The sequence below is a fragment of the Ursus americanus genome, chromosome 33 (genome assembly GCF_024610735.1).
Source record: "Ursus americanus isolate L20-20 chromosome 33, mUrsAme1.1.p, whole genome shotgun sequence".
In the NCBI taxonomy this organism is placed as follows: domain Eukaryota; kingdom Metazoa; phylum Chordata; class Mammalia; order Carnivora; family Ursidae; genus Ursus; species Ursus americanus.
In genome coordinates, this window is record NC_142159.1 from 29,831,689 (window position 1) to 29,857,336 (window position 25,648).

The 25,648-nt window shown below is 44.4% G+C and overlaps 1 protein-coding gene across 4 annotated transcripts in view; it reads left to right on the forward strand.

Annotated features, from left to right (window-relative positions):
- The window catches only part of GNB1 (G protein subunit beta 1), a 95,024-nt gene that overhangs the window by 23,793 nt on the left and 45,583 nt on the right, over nucleotides 1-25,648 (forward strand). For 3 of the 4 annotated variants that reach the window (XM_045803448.2, XM_045803450.2, XM_045803451.2), the window contains exon 2: nucleotides 21,696-21,744. The exons of the other annotated variant lie outside the window; for it this stretch is intronic. The gene's annotated coding sequence lies outside the window, so the exon portion shown is untranslated. The remainder of the gene's footprint in view (nucleotides 1-21,695; nucleotides 21,745-25,648) is intronic. 4 annotated transcript variants of the gene reach the window in all.

A 25,648-nucleotide genomic window follows, 5' to 3' on the forward strand; every position in this document is an offset into this window, starting at 1 on the left:
AACAATATTAAAAACACTCTCTATTAGAAACCCTTACCTTGAATTTTTGAGGTAAAAGCAAACAGGTGTCAGTGGTGACTAGAATATAAACTCTGTGAGGGCAGAGCTCTCCACGAAACATACTCTGACAGTGCCTTCGCTGTAACAGAACTCTCAAATAGGGACTCCTGGGTGGCTCAGTCGTGAAGCGTCTGCCTTCGGCTCAGGTCATGATCCCAGGGTCCTGGGGTCCAGCCCCACATCAGGCTCTCTGCTCGGCGGGGAGCCTGCTTCTCCCTCTCCCACTCCCCCTGCTTGTGTTCCCTCTCTCTCTGTGTCTCTCTTTGTCAAATAAATAAACAAAATCTTAAAAAAAAAAAAACTCAATAAATATCTGTGGAATGAACACATGATTGAATCTAACTGCCTATCAGTAGGGATTGGTTATTCACAGAATACTGTGCAGCCTTAAAAAAAATTTAAGGTGAACCTTTGTTAGGATCATGAGGAGATGACCACAGTGCAGTAAATGGGGCGGTGAGAAGAATTTTCAGAATATGATGTCGTTTGATTCATTTATGAAAAATTATGTACATGTGTATCAGATACAGTCTGGAAGAAATACAGGCTCCTGTTCACCCCTGCGGGTTGACGGGGGCAAGGAACATGTAGTAAGATGCTGGTTTCTCTGTATTTTTTGTGGAAAATTTACCAAGATCATGATAATTACAGAAAAGATATATCATTTTGGAGGAAATATAAAAGGAAATGATTTATGTTTGAACATTAGGAGCTATCTCAAAGAGAAATAGGTGTATTACAGAAATCTCAGAGTTTGAGTTTGTTTGCCTTTTATTTTTTTATTTTTTATTTTTTTTTAAGATTTTATTTATTTATTTGACAGAGAGAGAGACAGCCAGAGAGAGGGAACACAAGCAGGGGGAGCGGAGTAGGGAGAGGAAGAAGCAGGCTTCCTGCTGAGCGGGGAGCCCGATGTGGGGCTCTATCCCAGGTCCCTGGGATCACGCCCTGAGCCTAAGGCAGACGCTTAACGACTGAGCCACCCAGGAGCCCTGCCTTTATTTTTTTATTGAGGTATAATTGACTAAATTTGCCTTTGAGGTTAAAGTTTTTTATTGGTGCTGTAGTCTGTTCTTTCATAGCATCTTATGCTCATGGTTTGCTTTTTTTTCTGCATTTCGTTTTGTAAAAGAATTAATGCCATGGGTACTGTTAAAATCGACGTATAACAACTGTAGTCTGGTGTTTTTTGTTTCTTTTTGGTTTTTCAAAAATTTTAATTTTTAATTTTAATTTATTTTTTAAAGAGAGGGAGAGTAGGGGAGGGGCAGAGGGAGAGAGAATCTCAAGCGGACTATATTTGTGAGAGAGATTGGCCTATAGCTCTCCTACTTTTTAATGTCACTTTCAGAATTTAACATGGAGGTGTATTGGCCTTATTAAATGAGCATTTTTAATTCTTGAGAACATTTTACATAAGATTGATATTATTTCAAACTTAATTGTTTGGAAGAATTCACCAGTAAAGCCCTATGGGCCTAGGGTTTCCTTTGTGGGAATGTTTTAAATTCTGTTTAATTTTTAAAATAGAAATTGACTATTGAGATTTTGTATTTCTTCTCTTGTTATTTTTAGCTAAGTTGTGGATTTAAAAAAATTTATTTATTTATTTTTTTAATGAGAGATGGAGAGGAAGAGGCAGAGGGAGAAGCAGGCTCCCCACAGAGCAGGGAGCCTGATGCAGAATTCGATCCCAGGACCCAGGATCACTGACCTGAGCCAAAGGCAGATAACCCACTGAGCCACCCATGTGCTCAGTTGTAGTTTTTTTGTTTTTTGTGTTTTTTTTTTAAGATTTATTTATTTATTTATTTGAGAGAGAGCGTGCGCGCCACAAGTGAACAAAGGGGCAGAGAGAGAGAATATCCAAGCAGAGTCCTGCTGAATGCAGACCTGGACACGGGTCTCTATCCCATGACCCTAAGATCATGACCCAAGTTGAAATCAAGAGTCGCATGTTCCACTGATTGAGCCACCCAGGCGCCCCTGGTGGTTTTTAATAACAGTACTTTTCAGTGGTGTCAGATGGTAACACTGTGCAGTCAGTCTGTACAAGGCAATCAGACAAAACCAAAGATCAAGTAAAATTTAGTCAGTGAAGCCCATTGTAGCTGATGAAGACTTTAGGTCATGTGAAAGGTGAGAGGTGTCAACGCCTGTCATGGACCTAAGATTAAGATGTAGAGAGCAAGAGATAGGGGTAGATGTTCAGCTAGAATGTAACCTCTTGATTAACATATAAATTGTAAGAGGTAGAATTCCACTTAAAGTGTAAATTTGTTGGGGGGGAAATCCTTTGTATAATGGATTTTCAAGATTGATTCTTTAAATCAAATTATGTCATTTTGCCAAAGTTCATTTCTTGGAGTGCGGGAGTGCTAGGTCTATCTGAAGTGTGAGTGTCCTCTTCAGGCCCACAGAAGCCGCTGCAAAGCGGAATGGCTAGGAGCAGAATTGGTACGTGGGAGAAGACCAATTCTTGAGGATATTGGGGGGAAGTCCGTTTTTGGTTCTAAGATTTGAGATTTACAGCACGTAGTTGCTGTGACTTATAAAGCTTTCAAGATGGTAATTGTAGCTATATATTGACTACCTGTTGTGTGCCCGGCACTATACCCTATGCCAGAGGCTGGCAAGCTACAGCCTGCCATCCTTTTCATATGGTCCATGAGCTAAGAATGGTTTTTACATTTTAAATGGTTAAATCAAAGGAAGAATACTTTGTGACGTGGGGAAGTTATGGGAAGTTCCAGTCTGTGTCTGTAGATTGTCAGTAGATGGCACAGCCGCCATCTCTCACGTGTTGTCTGTGGCTGCTTTTGTGACAGCGGAATCAACAGCACAGTTGACTAGTTGCCCCAGACCTCAGACATTTGCTGTCTGGCCCTCTGTGGAAAAAAGTGCCTATCCCTGCTCTTGACCAGCAAGGCATCTTTTGACCTCTTACCAGCAGAGAAGCAAGTCTGGGGGTTAAACAGTTGACCTGAGGTCACAGAGTTCGGACCCAAACCCTTCTTCTGATCCCAAACTCTTTGTGCGTCCTACTGTGCGGCATGTCCTCCACAGAAACACTGCTGAGCGTGGTTTTCCTTCAAAATTTTTCTGTTACCAGAAATGTTATGTGCTAACATGTACTAAGTTAACGGAGTCTTTTATATACAAGAAATACAGGTTTTCTAAATTTTTCCAGTTTAAATTTCGTTTGGAAGCTTACTGTGATGTCTGGAATTTGGATGTTTATGTAAGGGGAGTACCTCCTCAGAAGGCGGATTCCTCTGGGACAGTCGAATGAGGAGGGTCTGCAAACTAACTCTGAGGGTGAGGATTAAGTTCTTTGGGTTTATTTCTTTATTTTTTATTCTGTTGCAGTTCTCAGGACGACATCTGGATCACATTCGGACTTAATCACTGTGGGTTTAGCCATGAGAAAGGCATTTCTATCTCTAAGGAGGCACTTCAGTGAAGATGGTTAAGTTTGTAAAAATGTCTGTAGTGTGTGTGTTCCCGGTGCATCTATGAATTGGCCAGTGAGCTTTCGCAGGGGGCTGAGGTTCTGACAGGTTACGTTGAAGAGTACTTACACAGTTTACACGTTTGGGCATTTGTCACTTAGTCTCTTTGTTCTCTCTGGCCTTCGCTTCTGTGAAGCCAGCCCCTCTCCTCAGTCAGCCCACTTGAGCTGCTCTGACTCTTCTGATTGGTTGGGAAAACTTCAGCCCGTTCATGGACTCTGTTGACAGGCTGTGGAGAGAAACGGTGATTGAATTCTCAGAGGGACATTTGGGGTTGTTACAATTTGGGGTGTGCTACTGGTATCTACTGGGTAGAGGCCTGGGGTGCTGCCCAACCCCCTGCACTGCTCAGGACCACCCAATGTGAGCAGGGCCTTGGGGGAGACCACTGTGTTCTGACTGTGGCCTAGCACTGTGCTCTTGGGGGGTCGAGGACTGTGGGCTGTGTAGGTTCCCCCTTCAGTGTATGAAGGCAGTTTGTGTGTGACCTTGGTCTACTGCAGTTTGAATTGCACTGCCTTCCCTCCCCGTGATATTTCTGCAAGTCTCCAAGGGGTGATTCTGTGCACTCCACCGAGCTCTCGTTGGTTCTTTATCTTTCTGCTGGGCTCATTAGTTCTACTTCTATAAAAATGAAGTACTTTGCACCATTGGGTAGTAAACTTAGGAAGCGGGGAGTGTGGCCCCCGCACTGTGAGGAGTTGTTAATGGGCAGCCACACCCCACTCAGATTGTTAGTCTCCCGATTGCCCAGTTTGCCAAATCTTGGAGGCTCATGTCCGGAGCACTCCACTCTTAACTAGAAAGCCAGCCCCTCTGGCTGAGATCTTCCTTCCTGCTAGAAGGGGTGGTTCTGGGGCTGCTTCCAGGACTGAGGTAGGAGAGGGTGTCCCCCGTAGTCACTGAGTGGCAGACTGGGCAGCAGAGAATGTGCTCCTCGTTTTCCAGTTGATCCTAAGTGTGATCGCCTGGTCTGTCCTGATGCATATGCCACTTTTATTTTTAAACAAATGTGAATTTATTAAGAAGTGGAATGCAAAATTTACATCACTTCCCCCCCTTTACCACTAAGTACATCAAGTGTGTATTTTTTGAGAGCATGGATGTATTTTTATAAAACCACAGTTCACTCATCAAAATTTGTAAATTAGCACTGATACTAAGCTGTTTCTATTTTATGTTTTGCTAATTGTCCCCTTAACGTCTTATAGTCAGTCCAGAACACCTGTTGTGTTTAGAGATTGTGTCTGCTCTTCTTTAATCTGAAATAGCCTTTCTTTGTCTTTCTTGCTCTTGACATTTTTTAGAGTACAGACTGATTTTGACTCAACTTTGGGTCTGTCTGGGCTTCCTGATGATTAGATTCAGGTTTTGCATTTTGGGTAGAATACCACAGAAAGGTTGTGTCCTGGGCCGTCTCTGTTAGTGTTTTCGGTGCTCTGCGTGGCTTGGAGGGTCCAGTCTGAGGCTCTCAAGGCTTGGGCCGTGTCTCCCGTCTCCCTCTGCACCAGCTCTTGGCTTCAGCTGCCTCGGTTGTGTCAGGCCTGCGGGGAAAACAGCTTCATCTCTTCCGTGGCTTTCTTTTCCAGCCCTTTGCTGTCTCCTCCCTAAGCATCCAAGGTCTTTGAGATGCACCTATTCCCAAGGCTACCTTTGCAGATCTTGCTTCCCCCTGGGAACGTGTCTCTCTCGCAGTAAGCATTTACTAAGTCCCTCTTCGGTTTTGTTCAGAGAACGCAAAGTTCCCACTCTTGATGAATTTATGGTTTATCGCTCCACTTTACAGCCCACCTGAAGCAGAGGGGCAGAGAGAGGTGAGGCTCTTTGGGTGGAGTTGGACCCAAGTGCAGTGGTGTAGGTTCATGAGGTGCCGCCCCCTCTCCCTCACCTCTGCCCTCCCAAGGTTCAGATTTGAGTTTCAATGTAAAGATTCCCAAATTTGTGGCACCTTTAATGTCACTAGGATTTTCACAGTGCCCCTGTGCCAAAATAAATACCTAAAGTTACCTTTATTGAGTCATTAGTTCCAAACAACTGAAGTATTTGTGTCCCAAGAACTTAATAGTCATTTGAAAAAAGTAATAACTGTAAATTTTTAAAAAGCCCGTTTTTTATTTTATTCTGGAATAAACCACTTGATAATTAGTAGTCTGTCCAGCTTCTCAGACTTCACTGAGACTGGGTACTGCCACCTTCACTTCCTGCTCCATGTTGATTTTCTTGCAGCGCTTGCTCTTCTATCAAAGCAGCCACTGAAAACCCAGCTTTGCAAGGATGTGACGTCATTGCCAAGGACGTAGTGCCATCTGCTGGTGGAGCTGTGACCTAGCTGCTCTACTAGCTGCTCCCTTGGTGCCAGTCAGCTGGCAGGTTTGCTGAGTGTCTCAACTTTAAAATATCTTGTGGTGTGCTGTGAGTTCACTGCAGTGTCCCAGGCACCTCACTGTGCATTTTGGGATCTGGGATTTTAATGACTCACGGTCGGCCTGAACTAGTCACTGGGCCTGGGGGTGGTGTGTTCCCATGAGAAGGGGCTTGTCCACCGGAGGGTGGAAGGAGTCAAAGTTAAGTCGTCTTCGTGCTGTCTGTCACCAGAGGGGAAATTGGAGGACACGCAGAAACAACCAACAGATAACAACTAAAGAGGCCTCACCAGCATTCATAATGTAGCTTCTAGAGAAAAAATGTAATTTATCATCTAAGAAACTCTACTTAAAAATGGATTTTTGGGAGGTTGCCTGTAGTTTTTCTTGACACTTGTGACAGATGAACTGAAAATGTGTGTTGGATCAAAAGAGCAAATGGCCTCCTTACTTAGATGCTCTCTGATTCTGGCCATGGCCCTTTCTCCTAGATTTGGCACAATAAGTGGATAAGACCTTCGGGATATTCATGAATGCTTGTAAAGAAAAAAAAGATTTAAAGAGATTTTGTACTTGTCTTTTTCATTTTTTAGGGCCACATGTATCTGTTCACCGTAAGTTGTGGGGAACTGAATTATTGTGTGTTTGGATTCGTGTATGATACTTTCTGACTCATCCTTTTCAACTAGTTAAATGATGACAGTAAAGGAATAAATGCTTATATAACTTAAAGGGGGACGTTTGTTACTATATTAAAGACACCAGTCATTGCTTGGCCCTACCATATTCCCGTCTACAGACACCCTGCCTTCTTTGGGGTCCATAGCGCCTGTGGCAGGGGTCACCATCCTCTCCTGTGCCATAGCTGGCTGACTGGCCATCTGGTCTGAGGACAGGCAGCCAGTGAGCTGGTGCAGAGGACTCTTTCTAGAAACAGACATGGCTGTCATTGAATGATGGTTAGGATGTATAATTGTAGGTGGTTTTGGACTGTACACAAGATGACAGTAGATGGTCGGGAGAGAGGGTGGTAGGATAGAGAAAGTGTACCCAGAAAAGCAAACTTCCCTAGGAGCCCACTGTGCTCCCTGTCTTTGGGAACTGTCAGGTCCCTCTCCACTTCCCAGTGGGAGTTCTTTCTTTTTGGTAAACAGAAGAGCCTTGACTAAACCAGTTAAACTTTTGGGGGTGGGGCGGGGTAGTCAGGAGGAAACGGGAGTCATTTTAATTTTTCACTTCTAGAGTTAACCATTTCCCAAAAGATGTAATTGTTAATACAGATTACTTTTTTCCTGTGAGGAAACAGGAAAGACAGGACAGATGATCAGACGATGAATTTATCTGTGAAAATATATGAAGTGCTTAAAAAATAAGAATATGTCCTCTGTGGAATCTTTCTTGGGTGCCTTTTCTATGTCACTGTTTTCTAGGACACTTCCCTCAAGAAGGTTCAGCAGTATAGGAGCCTCTCATACTTTCTGAATTAATGCTATTATTTGTGGCCTTTTTAAAAAAATCTTTATTTATTTGAGAGAGAGAGAGAGCACACGAGAGGGAGGAAAGTCAGAGGGAGAAGCAAACTCCCCTCCGAGCAGGGAGCCTGGCGTGGGACTGGATCCCAGGACTCCAGGATCATGACCTGAGCCAAAGGCAGTCGCTCAACCAACTGAGCCAGCCAGGCGCCCTATTTGTGGCTTTAAAAGAAAAATCAGCTCTTGTCAGAATTTATATTCGTGATCACCCCAGTGCATCATCAAACTGCTAATTACTACATTAGGTAGGATTGGGAGGAGGAAAAATCATTCATTGAAGAAAGACGTAAACTAATATTAGACAGATGTTTGGGAAGCTGCTTTGTGCCTGACCCAGACACTGAGAACCACATGAAGAATGAGCCAGGGGGGTTGTGGTCCTGAGCACCATGTATCCAGGTGCTGTCCTCCCCCACAGTCTCTCCCAGCTCAAGAGTCACCTCACTCACTTCACACTATCCAGTTCTGTGGAAGGATCCCCCTGCCCCCCCACCCAAGCCAGGAAACAAACAGGTGACCTCTAAGTGCTTTCCTCCCTGCATAGCTCACAATGACTCTGTGTCTGTTATGCCTTCTCTGGGGGTCTTGTTTGTCTCCTTGGCTTTTTAAACATTCCTGATTAATGAATAACTTGGATGGAGTTTGTTTTTCTTATATTCAGTAAGCTTCTTGGTGAATTCCTAATGACTAAGGATTCTTTGATCAAGAATTTTATCTTACTTGACTATTTGCTTCTTTACTGTGTTCCTCCACCTTCCCCCATTTTTTATGACAGGGTTTTTTTGTACCAACAAGGTTTCTTTTAAGAGAGGGATAGCAGTTGGACTAAGCATCCAGGGAGGGACAAAATTCATTTGTCAACTTGCTGTCACATCCAAAGATAAGTGGCAGGGTTTACGAGTGTCTAAGGAGGTAGGAACTTGAGCAGCAGGAAGAAGTCACTGTCCCAGGGACTTTGCACCTGCTCACCCGCTCCTCAGGACTCTGCTCAGACGTCTCCAGGCCTTCTCTAGCCTTATTTATTTATTTATTTATTTATTTATTTATTTATTTATTTATTTAGGAGAGAGTGGGAGGGAGAAGCAGATTCCCTGCCAAGCAGGGAGCCCGATGTGGGACTTGATTCAGATAATGACCTGAGCTCAAGTCAGACACTTAACTGGCTGAGCCACCCTGGTGCCCTTTAGCCACCTTTATGAAGGATCCCCCCATCCCACTGCACCTCACCATCTCACCCAGTTTTCTTTTTCCTTAACACTGGGCTGCACCTGATGTATCGAAATTCCATATTTCGGCTCTTTACTTATGCCTTCCTCAACTAGAAAGCAAGCCCCCCAGCAGCAAGAGTGACATCTTGTTTCCTGAGGAACACCATTGCTTCAGCGCCTGGCATGTGAGAAAGTCTTGGTGAATATTTGTTGAATGAATGAATGTGTGAGCTGGGCTGACAAATATGAACTCAGATATCAGGGCCATTATATCATTAAATCTTTTATCAACAATTTAAAACTTTGATCCACTTTTAGTGATGTTGTGTAGTATGGCTGTACATGTCCTCAAACTGGAGGTAAATATTCCTTTTTACCTCAGTCTGGCCTACACTGGTGCCTGGCACAAGGATTGGCTCACTAAATCCTTTTCTAACAATGGCCATGTAATATGTGTAGACGTCTGCATGGCTTTACAGTAAAGAGCACTGCGTAATTTTAAATGGCCTGAAGGTATGGAATCTCTGTTCTTGCTTCTTTCCAGTTCCCACTGTAAGTCACAAACAGTTAGGAATATGAGTTAAAGAAACACTTCCAGTTCAGAGTGCTTTCTGTGTTCTGCAGTTTTTTGAGGAAATCTGATGCTCCTGTCTTCAGCCCATACATGTTGAGAACATGTCCTTTTTCTTGACTGTGGGGAATATTTTACTTTTTAAAATTATCTCTGATTCTTCAAGACAAAAATGTATTTATGTTTCTGGGGTTTATGTTTAAAAGAAATTCTGTTGAAGTGGTCAGGATCTTGGTCCAAATCTGACAGCAGCAAACTCTCCTGGCTTGTTTGTGTACATGTATCTGGCCCTCCTCAGACTTAGTGATCAGAGCCCTGAGTTTGGGGGCGGGATTGGGGTACACCTGGGACACAGTGGGTAAAGTGGAGAGCTTTAAATTAGGCTGGGCTGAAAAGTTTGATTTTCTCCGTAGGAGGAGTGTTTGAAGACTTGAGCGGAGGAGTCAGATGTCAGAGCTGTCCTTCAGAAAGATAAATCAGGCAGTGATGTGTAGGGTGGTTTGAAGAGGAAAAGAGACAGCTGGGGGAGCGAGTCAGTCGCAGACTAGGCAGAGATGGAGGCCAGGGGCAGCGGGGGTGGAGTGCAAAGGGTGGGAAAGGGGACGGATAAAATTGAGTGGCAGCCTGGTGGGAAGGGTATATTTAAGTCTGCTTGAGGAGGGTGGTGAAGCCACCATTAGTCCGTTTGGAAAGGTAAGGCCTGTAAAGATAGCAGGAGCTTGAGTCCTGAGAGCACTGCAGTGTTTAGGATGCTAAGAATTGAGTGCAGTCAGAGGAAGGAGAAGTACAAGAGAATGGTGTCTCTTAAACCAGTTGGAGACGGGACTCAGGAGGAAGTGATTAGGTATGTCAGATGTTGCTAATACAGGTCAAGTGAGAGGAGGGCTGAGGTTCTTTTGTTGCCATCATCCAGGTGGGAGACAGACGTAGGGTATGTAATTGCAGGCAAAGAAAACATTCCAGCTTGGAAAGGAAGACAGGTGGAATTTGAGAGACCTCCTCCAGAGACCATTGGTGAAGCCATAAAATGGGTTTGTGTACTTATTTGCAAGCACCTAGGGAATGGCTGCTTGGGCTGGCACAGGTACGGCGTTCAGATCATTTTATTAGAGTTACTTGATTGCAAGAAGCGAACAACTGAAGCTCTAGGTTAACAAAACACAGGAAGAATTAATTATAAGGACTGGAGTGTAGAGGAGCCTGAGAAGGGACAGGAACAGGGATGGCAGCGAGTGTGCCCCTCCTGTGTGTCTGTGGTGCTCTTTCTGCTGTTCAGAAAGCTGTGTCCAGGTTGTGAGGGGTAGCCAGCTCCAGCTTTCAGGTTCATGTCCCACTTCCAGACATGGACAGTCCACCCCGCGGGCAGTCTCAGTTTCCACATTATTAGGGGATAGAGTTTGTTCTGTCTGATTTGAGTTGGTACCTGTTCATGGTCTGGTCAGCTATGACTGGGGTCAGTGGTGGGGAGACAGGCTGTGCAGTGTAAACACACTGTCAGGAGCTGGTGGATCACCCCAAAACAGGTTGGGAGGAGGAGCCATGGGAGTAGCTCCTAGAACAGGTTGTTCATGAGCTGAACAGATCACTCCCCTACCCAAAACAAGTGTCCGAAATAGCAGTGAAGGCAAGGCACAGTCCCTACTTAATAGTCTTGTAGAATACTAAAATAGAAATGGATCGGGAGAATGCAAGGGAGAGTGGTTAGCTGGGAGAGGGACGGCCAGGAAGGGTCAGTGATGTGTCTTTAAGCTCTGATTTTAAGGTTGAGTAATATTTCTTGGAAGAAGGAGGGAGAGGACAAAGAACATTCAGACCTGAGGGGAAAAGTATGAGCAAGGGGACAAGTCTTAATTTTTGTATCTGGTTTTCTTACTTTTTAAAAATTTTATACAGACTCGGGGCGCCTGGGTGGCTCAGTTGGTTAAGTGTCTGACTCCTGGTTTTGGCTGAGGTCATGATCTCAGGGTCGTGAGATCAAGTGCGGCATCATCGTCCTTGTTGTCATTGTCCTCGGTGGTGGGCTCCACACTCGGTGGGGGGGGGGCTCTGCTTAAAGATCTTCCCCCTCTGCTCCCCCACCATGCTCACTCCTGAGCGCTCCCTTCCCCCCAAATAAATACATACATAAATCTTTTTAAAAATGTTTAATCTTTAAAAAATCTTTAAGACTCAGTTGTCTTAAAATGAGAATAAGTGGAGCATCAGGGTAAGCCCCTGGTCTCGTCTAGGTCCTGGGCATAACACTAACTGTTTGAACAACTTTGAGCTACTTACTGACCTTTCTTTGTCTTGGATATCTTTTTAAATAATTTTACACAGTTTTTAAAAAGATTTTATTTATCTGTCATAGACAGCGAGCTAGTGCACGCTAGCAGGGGGAGCGGCAGGCAGAGGGAGAAGCAGGCTCCCTGCTGAGCAGGGACTCCCCTCCCCCACAATGTGGCACTCGATCCCAGGACCCTGAGATCATGACCTGAGCGGAAGGCAGATGCTTAAACCAGCTGAGCCACCCAGTGTCCCTAATTCTATAGATTTAAAATTACAAGGAATGACGACAGTTGATACCTCATTGGGTTACTGAGGGTTAATCAGGTGACTCATAGAGTATTTAGCACTGTAACATCTGGCATATAAGTACTTGATACATTTTAAGGTTGACTAAAAATAATTTAAGCTGTGTCTTCTTTCCAGCTATACTTTTTTTTTTTTAAAAGATTTTATTTACTTATTAGAGAGCAGGAGAAAGAGCGAGAGAAAACACAAGCAAGGGGTGGGGCAAAGGGAGAGGGAGAAGCAGACTCCCCACTGAGCAGGGAGCCCAATGCAGGACTCAATCCCAGGACCCTGAGATCACAACCTGAGCCAAAGGCAGACACTTAACTGACTGAGCTTACCCAGGTGCCCATATACTTTTTTTTAATACTTTTTTTTTTAAGATTTTTTTGTCTGTTCATTTGAGAGAGAGCACTAGCACAAGCAGGGGGAGAGACAGGAGGAGAAGCAGACTCCCCGCTGAGCTGCAAGCCTGATGCGGGGCTCAATCCCAGGACCCAGGACCTGAGCCAAAGTCAGACGCTTAACCATCTGAGCCACCCAGGCGCCCCTCCAGCTGTACTTTTAAAATCTGGTTTGGTGGCTTGGAATAAATCTATTTAGTTATCCTAATGTAATAGTTATACTCATAAGGCTTACTCATTAAATTGTTGTGACTTCACTGAATGACAGGCGTGGTGACTGGAGCAGTGCCTGACAGACATCTGAGTGCAGCATGGACCGGACCTTCCCGTGTGGTTTCTGTATCAGCGAGCACACTGACTGCCTAGTCAACTAGAAGGGACCAAGAAAGAAGTCTTTTCTCCTCTGGACCCTCTGAGTTGAGGATGTAGCATCTTGCTCATTTGTTCCCCTTTTGGGAGGAAATATCCCCTGGTAGCTTCCTAAACTTCATATGTCTTTATTCTGACCTTACACTTGATCGTTTTGTTGAGTGTGGAATTTTTCTTTGGAATTAGTTCAGGACATTGCTCTGTCTTCTTCCGGTGTTCAGTGTTGCTTTTGGCAAGTTGGATGTCGTTGACTTTTGGTCCTTTGTATTTCCATCTGGAAACTTGGATCTTAACTATGTTCCTAGTGTTCTGAAATACGACATGTCTGGAGAGCAGTCTCTTTTCACCCATTATGCTGGTCCTGGCCTGTCTTCTCAGTCTGGACGGGCTCAGGTGGCTCTAGAAGGAAGTCAGCCACAAGAGGTGGCGTCTTGTTTGTGCCTCCACATTTCTTTACTGAATTTAAAAGTGCTCTGAGCGTATTGCTGCCTTTTACATACTTTTCCTATTGATGTATTTCTTTGATGGTTCCTTCAAAAACATGTTGAATATTTAGTGGTAACTACTGTGCTTGATGACAAAGTTGGTTTTTTTATTGCAAAATTTGAGCTATTCATCTAGGCAAAACCTAATTTGGGAGAAAGCTGGAGAGATCTTTTCAGTGCTTATTGCATAATCAATACCCTTCTGTAAAAAAATAAAGCATTTCCCAACATAACTCTTCCTTGAAAGATTTACTTTGTCCCATGTAGAAACTACAGTGAAATGTCAAAAAAACCAAAACTTTTAATGAACACAGAAAAATACAGGATAACTAAAAAAATGAGCATATTTAGAAATTTATTACTTAGCAATTAGAGTCAGCAAAACTGATGTAGGCACTATCACAAATGTTTATTTATTTATTTTATTTTATTTATTTTTTAAAAGATTTTATTTATTTATTTGATGGAGAGAGAGACAGCCAGCGAGAGAGGGAACACAAGCAGGGGGAGTGGGAGAGGAAGCAGGCTCCCAGCGGAGGAGCCCGACGTGGGGCTCGATCCCAGAACGCCGGGATCACGCCCTGAGCCAAAGGCAGACGCTTAACGACTGCGCCACCCAGGCACCCCTATTTATTTTATTTTTTAAAAGATTTTACTTAGGGGTGCCTGGGTGGCTCAGTCATTAAGCGTCTGCCTTCGGCTCGGGTCGTGATCCCAGGGTCCTGGGATTGAGCCCCGCGTCAGGCTCCCTGCTCAGCAGGAAGCCTGCTTCTCCCTCTCCCACTCCCCCTGCTTGTGTTCCCTCTCTCTCTGTCTCGCTCTCTATTAAATAAATAAAATATTTATTTATTTATTTTTAATTTCTTAAAAGATCATGACCTGAACTGAAGGCAGACGCTTAACAACTGAGCCACGCAGGCGCCCCCGCAAGTGTTTAAATGTGCTTCTCACATCCCCTGGCATACCTTCATTATAGCTGTATTCACCCCACACTTTATGGTTGAGATAGCAGCTTCAGTGTGTTCTTAGATTTCTCAGGGCTTGAGAAAAAGTAAGTATAAATGTGAGATTCTAGACGCATCACTCTATGAAGTCGTTGCAGAGCGTGAGTCTGGAAGTCTGGCTGGTATCGCTCACAGGCAGGTGTAGCACCTGAAGACAGTCGTCGAGGAACCTCTGGGTGCACAGTGGAAGCAAGGCAGAGAGCCCCAGCTTGCTGTGAGAACAGGGCGCCGGAAACTTCCGTAGCTGTGGGGCACGGTGTGCTTTCTGCTCAGAGTGAGCCGGAGACTGTGTGCACAGCACAGTGTAGCACACTAGCTTGTCGGTGAGTCCTTTGTGTGCGCTCTCAGATTCCAGGGCCCCTTTTAATAGACATTCATGTTCTACCAAAATAAAGCGAAGGCACCCTCACACTCAGGCAGCTTGCAGTCCCCGACATCGTCCTGTGAGTCTGAATTTTGAGACAAGCTGGTGGTTTGCTTTTCTGCCTCACGTCCAGCTTGCAGCAGATGTGGAAGAAGTTTCTTTTTTGGCCAGTAATCTGTGAGAAAAATGTTTTGGCGTGAAGGTTAAGGCAGCTTACCGTGGGAGCGGTCTGAAGCCTGTGGCTCAACCGAAGACTGGCTGGACCTGACTGTCCACACCACGCCTCATGGAGGGGGAGGTGCGCCGCTCTGCCCTGCAGACCCCGCTCACGTCTGTTGCTGTGGACCTTCTCTGGTGCTCAGTAGCAAAGAGTGGGACACACAGAAGGCGGGCTGTTGTCCAGAGGTAAATCAGTGAAGCGGACTTGGAGGTGACCCAGATGTGGAAACAGTTGGATGGGGCTTCAGAATAACTATGGTGGCCATTGATTTACAGTAGAAATCAGTAACAGCACACTGCTGGAAAATCGTCAAATATCTAGAAATTAAACGAGTCAAAGATGACATCATAAGGGAAATTTGAAAATACTTTCATTTGAATGAAAGTGAAACAAACACCTCAGCATTTGTGGAGCTCAGTGCAGTGCCACCGGGGCTGTGGTGGAGTGAAGCACGATGTAGAAACAATGAGGTCTCAGCCAGCTAAGCTTCCGCTTTCTGACGCCAGAAGGCACGTTGAACACAAGGCAAGCAGAAGGAAGAATTAATGAAGGTAAGAGGCGAAATCCATGAAAGTGAAAACAGGTAGAGCAGAGAAAATCAGTGACGCTGAAATTTGGTGTTTTGAAAAGAACAAATTGATAAATCTCTAGCCAGCCTGAGAAAAAGAACACTGAAGCACTGTTAAAAGGAGGAAAAATTAAATATGAAAATTAAACATGAAATATTGATTCATCTGGTTTCCACAGTGACCTTAGAAACAAATTGCACTCCCTGATGGTGTCAGTAAGTCACGAACACATGCTGTGCCCAGTTTCCAGGCTACTGAAGAAGCTTCTCGGGCTGGGGGGGCAGGGGTGAGTTGAGAGTTACACACACAGTAATTTCCTCGATTGATCTGTAGGTAACCTCATCTTTTGTTAGATAAGGTCAAGGGCATTTTAAAGAAACTTGATATATATATTTTTTAAGATTTTATTTCTCTATTTGAGAGAGAGAGGGAAACGGAGAGGGAGTACGAGCAGGGGGTGAGGCAGAGGGAGAAGCCGACTCTCCGCTGATGCAAGACTTGATCCCAGGACCCTGGATCATGACCTGAGCCGAAGGCAGACGCCCAACCAACTGAGCCACCCAGGCGCCCCTATATTTACTTTTCATTGACCTTAATATTCTCCTCCCCCCTAACTTTTAATTTTGAATAATTTTAATTTTGAAGCTACAGAAAGTTGAGAAAATAGGGCAGTGAACATTCTGTGCCTTTTACAAAGTAGTTTGTAACTTCTGGGGGGGTCCACATTTTCCCCTTCTCTCAGTGCTTGCTTTTTTTTTTTTTTTTTTAAGATTTTATTTATTTATGTGACAGAGACAGCCAGCGAGAGAGGGAACACAGCAGGGGAGTGGGAGAGGAAGAAGCAGGCTTCCAGCAGAGGAGCCTGACGTGGGGCTCGATCCCAGAATGCCGGGATCACGCCCTGAGCCGAAGGCAGACGCTTAACTACTACGCTACCCAGGTGCCCCTCTCTCAGTGCTTTTGGTGAACCATTAGATTGTTGCAGATGTCATGATACTTTTATTCCTTACAACTCCAGCCTAAAGTCCCAAGGACAAGGGTATTTATTCTTTTATGTTTCCATAATAATATCATTATATCCCAAACTTTTAATATGGGTTCAGCAGTGCCTGATCCAGTCCACATTTAAGTTTCTTCAGTGTTCCCCCGAATGTCTTCATACTCTTTTTCACATTCAGGATTTAATCAAATTCATGTGTTGCATTGTTTGGTTATCGTGGTTCCTTAGGCTCACCACATCTTGAGTAGTCTTCCCACCTTTTGTGCCTGTCACGACATTGACATTTTTGAAGAGTTCAGGCCAGTTTCTTGTAATGTCTCACATTCTGGATTTTTATAAGTGTTTCCTCATGATTGGATTCAGGCAAAACATTTTTGGCAAAAATGCTCCATAGGTGACCAATACTTCCCATTGTATCGTATCACAAGATACCTAATGTTGATTGTTCCATTCTTGGTAATACTAAGTATAATCATTTGATTAAGGTGGTGTCTGTCAGATAATAACTTTTCCTTTTTATAATTAGGAAATGATCCACGAGTGACGCTTTCAGACCTTCTGAATATCTTACAACTTAACATACTTTAGCACCTTTGCTGATCTTTGCCTGTGTTTGTTACTGCTCCAGAGGCCCCCAAACAGTAGTTTTCTAGGTCTGTCGTTCCTTATGCATCGATTTGCATTCCTTTGTAAAGAAAAACTGTACCTTTCCTCCTGTTTCTGTATTTTTTTATTTGAGTGTTATTGTGTGTATGTGTGTGTGTTTCAGTAAGATACATTCCATTTTACCCTCAGATTTTTCTTAATTTGGCTAGGGGACTCTTTCACATTATTATTTCACCTTCTTGTTTAGAACATCTTTGTACTAGAGAATTATTCAGAAGTGAATTTACTTTGTTTCTTACAAGCTGCTCAGTCCCTCATGCAGAACTCTGAAGGCTGGATGTGTTCTGGAGCTCTGCCTTTTTCAGGGTTTAGAAAGATACAGGGGTGTATATATCACCGAGGCACACTACCTGCAGTGAGGTTTGTAGTCAGACACCTAAAGCTTCTGATAAAACATGACTGCCCGCACTGAATAGGGTAAGGACTAACGAATGCCCTCATGTCTGTTCTGCTCTGGTTTTGGGGTCTCAGAATTGCAGGGAAGTAATATTCTTTGTCTTAGGGTCGTGTTGATACAGAAGAAATCATGCCCAGCAAAGGTACCTTTGCTTGATTTGAAATTTTAATGAAACCAGTAAAGGAATTCTTTAATATAATTTTTTTAAAAGATTTTATTTATTTGACAGAGACAGCGAGAGAGGGAAACAAGCAGGGGGAGTGGTAGAGGTAGAAGCAGGCTTCCCGCCGAGTAGGGAGCAAAGAAATTCTTTAGATATGTCTCAAGAGGATTCAGTTTTTAGGTTTTGAAAAATATTAAAGTAACACTTATGAATACTAGTATTTGATACTTAAAACCTAATGATGTACTGGAATATGTATAAAGTTCATCACAGTAGTATTTAATGTCGCTAAATTAACAACCCTGTTGAGTCCAACATAGGCTCAGCTGATTTTTTAATGACTCTTTTTAAAAAAGATTTATTTATTTATTTATTTATTTGAGAGGGAAAGAGAGTGCACGTGCGCACATAATCGTGGGGTGAGGCGTAGAGGGAGAGATAATCTCAAGCTGATTCCGTGCTGAGCGTGGAGCCTGACGCATGACCCTGAGATGACCTGAGCTGAAACCAGGAGTCGGACACTTAACTGACTGAGCCACCCAGGTGCCCCTTAGCTGATTTTTTCAAGAGCCTTCAAAAGGTACCTGATCTTTGAGATAATAATTCCATCTTCGGAAATCTGCTCTGAGGATTTTAACCAACAGTCCCCGTTGCTATTGGGCATCTCAGTTGAGTGAGCCACGATGCCCACAGTCACTGAGTCCACCACACCTCCCTCCTTTTCTTGTCAAGTGGCCTTTCCCACATTGGCACATGTCTATCCATCTGGCCTCTAAGGCAGGGGTCAGCTGCATGCTTGGCCTTAGCTCTTTCCTTCCTGAGCCTTGGAGTCCCGTCCTGGCCGTTCACCTGTGGCACAGGTTGTCGTGTGCGTGTTTCCAGGACTTTGTGTGGATCAGAGGCCTGAGTGAAACTAGCTCTTTTGATTTTTATTAGTTCAGCTTGTATGGGTAGAGCTCCTCTCTTTTTTCCCCCTCTGTGAATCATAGGACAATGTCCCATGATTTCCCCCCCCTGGCCTGTGAGACCCCTGTGGGCAGCTAGGCTGAGCATCCCTGTTTTGACTTGTGTTCTCAGCATCCGGCACACTGTCTTACTTCCTGGGCATTAAAATGTATTGGAGTGAGTGAATGGATGTTCAGGGGATTTGATCCATAAATCACTTAAATAAAGCCAACGGACAGTGTTTGAGGTGTAGCCAGAGGCAGCCTGAGACAGTGCTGGGAAGAAGGGGTGTAGTGTGCAGTGGTCTGGTCCTTTGTGAGGGAACACTCTGGAAGCTTTGCACATGTCAGCTGGCATAGGTAGACTGACCTGCAGGAGACAAGAGGGAGGCACCGCAGGGCTCCTGCCTTCTAGCAGAGTCACCTCTGCCAGGAGAACAGGGTTTCAAAGCAGCAGCGTTGGGGTGGGTGAGGAGTTGTTCGTTTGGGTTATTAAAGATGTTTGGTTTGCTCATAAAATGGGTGAGACATTTATTTGTATTGACTCTGTTAAATCTATGATTTGAATTCTACATATTTTAAATTTTTACTAGAATTGGCTATATAAACTCTTAACCTTTTTCTTGAATTTTATGTCTATAGCTTCCCTTATTTTCCTTAACTTCCCTTATGGATCACTTTCTAAAAAGATGAAAGAAAAATTCATAGTGTACTTATGTCCCCCCCTTATTTCCACTTCTACAGCGACACCCTTCCCTTGTAGCCAGGCTTCAGAGTAACCAGGGAGGGTCCTTCCCTGCCTGCCCTGAGAACCATCTTTTCTCACAACTGGCCAGGCACTGCTCCCCTGCCCCCTCATGGGCCCTAGACCCCCGTCAGCCAGCCTCCGAGATCTGTCTTCAGTCTGAAGATGCACCTTGCCTCTCCACTTACTTTTGCCTCCAGGAGGCAGAGTAACATTGTGAAACTTAGGCTTTGGTTTTGTTAAATCCCCAGTTTCCCGGTTTTCTGCACGGGTGATGCTTGCCCCTGGTTTGGATCACGTTAGTGTGTGTTGCTATCTGGGACAGTGGTCTTGTCCTCCGGGCTGGGTAGTCAGAAAAAGAGCCGCACTTGGGTCTGATTTTTAGCCAGAAAAGAGTCGGGATAGCTGTACATGTGAATCTAGGCTGAGGCGGTTTGATAGTGGTCTCCACACCCTTTCTCCCACTGTGACCATGCCTGTAGGAGCTGCACAGTAGACAAATGCTCATGGGGGGTTGGCTCCCCATTTTCTTCTTCCAAAAAAAAAAAAAGAATACGGAACTTTTAATTTTGTTTCATGCCTTGAGCCACAAGACAGCCTAGGTATTTGAATTAGAGCAAAACTATGATACATTTTTCCATTTTAATTTTTTCCCTCCTCTCTCTTGATGTGGGCAAGTACCTGAAAGGATTTGTATTTGGAGATTGGGATAATTGTGACAACCGCTTTGAAGAAGCTCTTACCTGGGCTCATAGTCTTCCCAGGGACATCTGGTGGTGTCTGGAGACAGTTTTGATTGTCCCACTGGGGAAGGGGGTACTGCTGAATATCGCACAGTGGACAAGACAGCCCCCACCACAGAGAATGATCCAACCTAAAACTCCAGGCGTGCTGAAGTTAAGATTACCGGCTTTTAAACTCGGTAATTCAATGGCAACGTGTGTGTACACTCCTAAGAGCTCCCCTCTGAGGGTTTGTGAAAGCCAGTTGGCCACCTTTCGCTGATTCATCTCCAGCTTCTGCTTCCATACCCACTGATATGGGTGTTCTTTTAAGTACCTTTCATGGCATATTTTATTAAAGGAACCAGTTTAACATGAACAGTGTGGTGGCATTTAGCACGTTCACTGTGTTGTACAACCATCACCTCTATCTAGTTATGGAAGATTTTCGTCCTCCCAATGGGAGCGCTGTACCTGCTGAGCCGTGGGCATCCCACATGCACGGACACAAAGCCCCTGGCAACCACCACATTCTGTCTCTCTGGATTTGCCTCTTTCATATGAACAGAATATTTCATATTTCATATAAATATCCCATTTCAATGGATATTTCGTGTAAATGGAATCATACACTTTGTGATCTTTTGTGCCTGGCTTCTTCAGGTCGCATAATGTTTTCAGGGACCATCCACTGTAGTGCGGGCCAGTGCTTCCTTTTCGTGACGCGTAATATTCCATTGTGTGGCTGTGCCATACTTTGTTTATCCATTTATTTATTGACGCACACGGAGCTCTTGCCACCTCTTGGCCATTGTGAGTGGGGCTACGTGTGTGAGTACCAGTTTTCATTTCTGGGGGGTATATGCCTAGGAGCGGACTTGCTGGATCAGATGGCAAATCTGTGTTTAACTTTTTTAAGAACCTCCACACTGTTTTCTTTCCATACGTACTTTCATTGACAGAAAAACTTGTGCTTGCTCATAACATACGCAACATAATTCCAGAGTAGAACTGTTTCATTAAATAAATGCCTTAGAATTCACAGTTCAACTGGGGGACATTTCAGTTTGTTAATACCTCTCCTGACCTCCAGACTAGATGTGTACCTGGGAGTTTTAGGCACACGAGATAGTGAATCCATCAACAGGCAGGTGATAATCTGTGAAACATCCAGAATGGGACTTCTCACACACAGTTTAATTTGGAGAGATCACAAAAGCCTATTATAAGTGTTTTGAAACTTAGTTTCTGAGAAAGAACAAGCAGATACTCCAGAAGAAACCTAGAATTAAGTGTACTTTGGTTCTGGCTGCAGTACTGGGAGAGGGGAGTTGGCGGCTCTTCCAGAGGGCCTCCGGGCCACCAGGGCTGGGGCTGGTGGTGGGAGTGACCAGGGAGTGGGTTGCTTGCGTGCCCCTGTAGACCAGCCACACTTGGAAACCGCCCAGGTCTTTTGAGATTCAGATGCGTTCCTTTACATGTCTAACGGCAGAGTCTGGGTAAGAGTGCTTTAGAAGTTAATTGTGGTGATTGTTCTTACCGTTACTGTAGTTTTTCTAGTAACAGGTTCTAAGTATGCCTTCCTCGGGCGCCGTTCGGTTGGGTTCAAGGTATTTCCCATGAGGCATTGCTAAGGACTTTTTTTTTTTTTAAATTGAAATTGGAGTTCTTTTCCACCCTGAAAAGCCAAGTACTAAGTTAATACAAAGTACTAAGCGAAATGATTTGGGGCAAGAAATGGTGATAGGGAAAGGATGGATTTATATGCTCCTTCAGATGTATGGGGTGTTGCTTGTCGCAGCCTGAATGCAATGCATATATAGCCTTTTCTCTGTCTGTTGCAGACAATTTTTCATGCATTGGAGACCAGACCAGAAGCACTTCTGAATTAAGGTAATGTTGATGTCATTGATCCTTGTCAGTTTTTAAACCACGGTGTTTAAATTTCTTCAGGGTTTCTTATTTTAATAACCTGGTTTTTGCACAGTTTTGTCCATCTCTTTTTTAAGCCCATAGTGGTTTTCAGAACAGATTGTTCCTGAGAAGCATGTTTTTTTGAAAGGCTCTGTCCAGTGATCAGAAGGAAGAGCTAAGGTCTCAGAGATTATGGTTCACATTCTGGACAAGAGCAGAATTTCTCCAACTTTCTTCATTAGAAAGCAGAAGAGCCCTTTTTTCAAATCAGATCTTAGTTACAGTACCAGTCATCATGCAGATAAAGGTAAAGCCACATGATTCATTAAAAAAATCCCTATAAATTTGTGTGAAGTGGGAGTGCTAAAGCAAATTTGTCACATAGTCAGGGGTCAGTGAATCTGATTGAGGGTACACAGTTCTTTGTGTAATTCTTACAACTCTAAGTTGAAAGAATCTTTTTAAAAAGATTTTATTTGAGAGAGAGAGAGAACACGTGCTTGCATGTGCACATGGAGAGAAAGGGGAAGGGAAAGGGAGAGAATCCCAAGCAGACTCCTCCCTGGCCCGGGGCTTGGTCCTACGACCCTGAGATCACAACCTGAGCTGAAACCAAGAGTCGGATGCTTAACAGATTGAGCCACCCAGACAGCCCAAGTTGAGAGAATTTTAAAAAGCAAAACTAAATTAGGGGCACCTTGGTGGCTCAGTTGGTTGTGTCTGCCTTTGGCTCAGGTCATGATCTCAGGGTCCTGGGATCAAGCTCTGTGTCGGGCTCTCTGTTCAGCAGAGAGTCTGCTTCTCCTTCTCCCTCTGTGCTCACACTCTCTTTCTGAAATAAATAAATAAATAAAATCTTTAAAAACAAACAAGAAAAAGCAAAACTAAATGAAATGACTTCATTGCTTGAACGTTGTCCCTATGCAGAAGGTAAACTTGGCGCCGTAGACAAAAATTAACTCATAGACTTTAAATATTCATCCTAAATAGAAGACATTGAAGATTGTTAAGACTTTGGGTTTGGCAGAGATTTCTTTTTTTTTTTTTTTTTTAAAGATTTTATTTATTTATTCGACAGAGACAGAGATAGCCAGCGAGAGAGGGAACACAAGCAGGGGGAGTGGGAGAGGAAGAAGCAGGCTCATAGCAGAGGAGCCTGATGTGGGGCTCGATCCCAGAACTCCGGGATCACACCCTGAGCCAAAGGCAGACGCTTTAACCGCTGTGCCACCCAGGCGCCCCTTGACAGAGATTTCTTAATTATGACATCAAAGATACAATCCATAAAAGAGAACATTTATAAATTAGACTTCGCCAAGATTAAAAGCCTCTGCTCCTTCAAAGACATTAATGTTAAGAAAATGAAAAGACAAGCCACAGGCTGGCAGAAAGTGCTAACATGTGATGCATCTTAGATGACTTGTATAGAGAATAAGTAAAGAACTCTTAAAATTCAATGTGAAGGAAGCAGGTGATATCAACAGACGCTTCACCAGAGAGTAGAGAGAGAGAGAGAGCAGATAAGCGTGTTTGAAAAGTTGGCCAGGGCACCTGGGGGGCTCAGTCGGTTACGCGTCTGCCTTTGGCTCATGTCATGATCCCAGGGTCCTGGGATCGAGTCCCGTGTCAGACTCCCCGCTCAGCGCGGAGTCTGCTTCTCCCTCTACCCCTCCTCCCTGCTTGTACACCCACTCTCTTACTCTCTCTTGCAAAAATAAATAAAATCTTTAAAAAAAGAAAGAAAGAAAAGATGGCCAGAATCATTAGCTGTTGGGAGATGGAAATTAAATCCATAAGGAGACATAACTATCCAGCTCCTAGATGGATCAGCAGGTGATCACATCGAGTGCCGACGAGAACGTGCAGGAACTGGGCTCTCAGGCACTGCTGGTGGGGGTGGAAAATGGTGCAAGCACTTTGAAAACAGTTTGGCAGTTTCTTAAAATGTTAAACATATGCCTACCATATAAGCTCCCTTCTCAGTGTGTCCCCAAGAGAAACGAAAGCAGATGTCCACATAAAGACTTGTACATGCAGCAACACGGACGAATGTCAAAATGACGCCGAGTGAGCAGAGCCATACCATAAGAAAGTACATACTGTATGACTCCGTGTGCACACAGTTTGGGAAGTGCACACTGGTGTGTGGTGACAGAAAGCAGATGAATGGCGCCTGGGGGAGGGGGTGGGACTCCAGAGGGGCACGAGGACACTTCTGAGGAAGATGGACATGTTCGTGTTGAATTGTGTTGGTGGTCTCAGAGATGTGTACATGTGTTAGGTATTAAGTTGTACATATTTATTGTGTGACTTGCACTTCAGTGAGGATATTTTATGTTTTAAAAACTAAATGAACAATGAGAAAGTGATGTGAGCAGGTCTCATCTGTGCCTGGTGGAACGCCCTGGATTTCACTGGTTGCCACTGTTAATTGTGTTCTTGATTTTTGCCTGTTCCGCAGACTCTGGGCAGGAAGTCTGGCAGGTGAAGGAGGAGGTAATTTTCTTAAATCATTTCAGGCTAAAAAATCTTGCTACTACTTTTACAAGTCCTGTTTAGTGAGAGTTTACTATAGTCCAGTCAGGTTTTAAAGGCCTTACATGACTTCTCATTGATTCCTCATAGCATGTGAGGTGTGGGTACTGTAACCGTCTCCACTTTCACACCAAAAAGCAGAGGCAGAGAGAGGTTAGGAACTCAGTGGAGGCCACCTGTGATGAGAGGGTCAGGACTGGGACCCTGGATGTGCAAGACCCAAGCACCTGACAGCCACACTGCCTCCAGCCGGCTAGTCCTGCTCAGGTGGGCTGGATATGCAGAGGCCAATAAAAACAGTTTCTGTGGGAAACCCAGTAGTGTGCCTCATAGTTTGCAGGAAGTAATTGTAAGAACAGATTCTGTGATGGAGTGTAAGTAGCATAGCAGGGAGCAGAGTCTTCCCTGGAACTTGGGGGTGAGAGCCCCTCAAAGGTGCTTGAGGTCGTTCCCTCCATCACGTGTGTGGTTGGTTTCCAGTTCCCATCACCCTTCCCGGCTGGACCTTTCTTCTGGATGTGTGCCATTTGTTTCTTAGACCACATTAATTATGTATGAAGTTTGGCCCTGAAATAAGTGAAGTGTGACTTCTTGCTTGGCCTCAGCAGGTCTGCAGGACTTGGGCTTATGGAATGATTTTTGATCACATAGAATGTGCTGGGTTCTTTGCTCCACCTCTGGAAGCAAAAAGATGCCATAGGCTAACAAGGTGAGACACAGAGGGAGAATGTGATGCAACATGTGGGTTTTCATGGCGCACCAGACATAGGGTTCAGGAGAAAGGCTGGTTGGCCATTTCCTGTGATTCCAGAGGGAGAGGTAACCTCAGTGAGGGTAACTCCTACCTGCTCTCCAGCGCTGACTCATTCTGGTCTTTCCATCCGGTTCCCTGAGCTGCCATTCCGCAAGTACTTTACAGTCTCCTACCCCCTTTGCCACCATCTGCTGGGTGGGTGATTGGTCAGGCAATGTAAAGGGGGTGATACTGGAAGGAGGGGCATACAACTGAACAGATGAATGGGAACCACGCCTCTCCCAATTTCTGACTGCGGGGACAGGGATTGGCTTTGTGGAGGGAGAGCCTGGGTTCCTGCTCTTCTAGAAAGATGCTGAAGTGAATCCCCTGAACTGAAGAGGACCTCCCACAGGAATGAAGAGGGGAGGAAGGGCTCATGCTGTGCTGGCCACTGAGCCACACGTGACTGAGGAGCACTTGGAGTAAGACTGGTCCAAATCAAAATGTAAAATGCGCACTGGATTTCAGAAACTTAGTACAACACATGAACGTGAAATACCCATTTATATTGGTTACATGTTGAAATAGCATGTTTGATATATTGGATTAAAT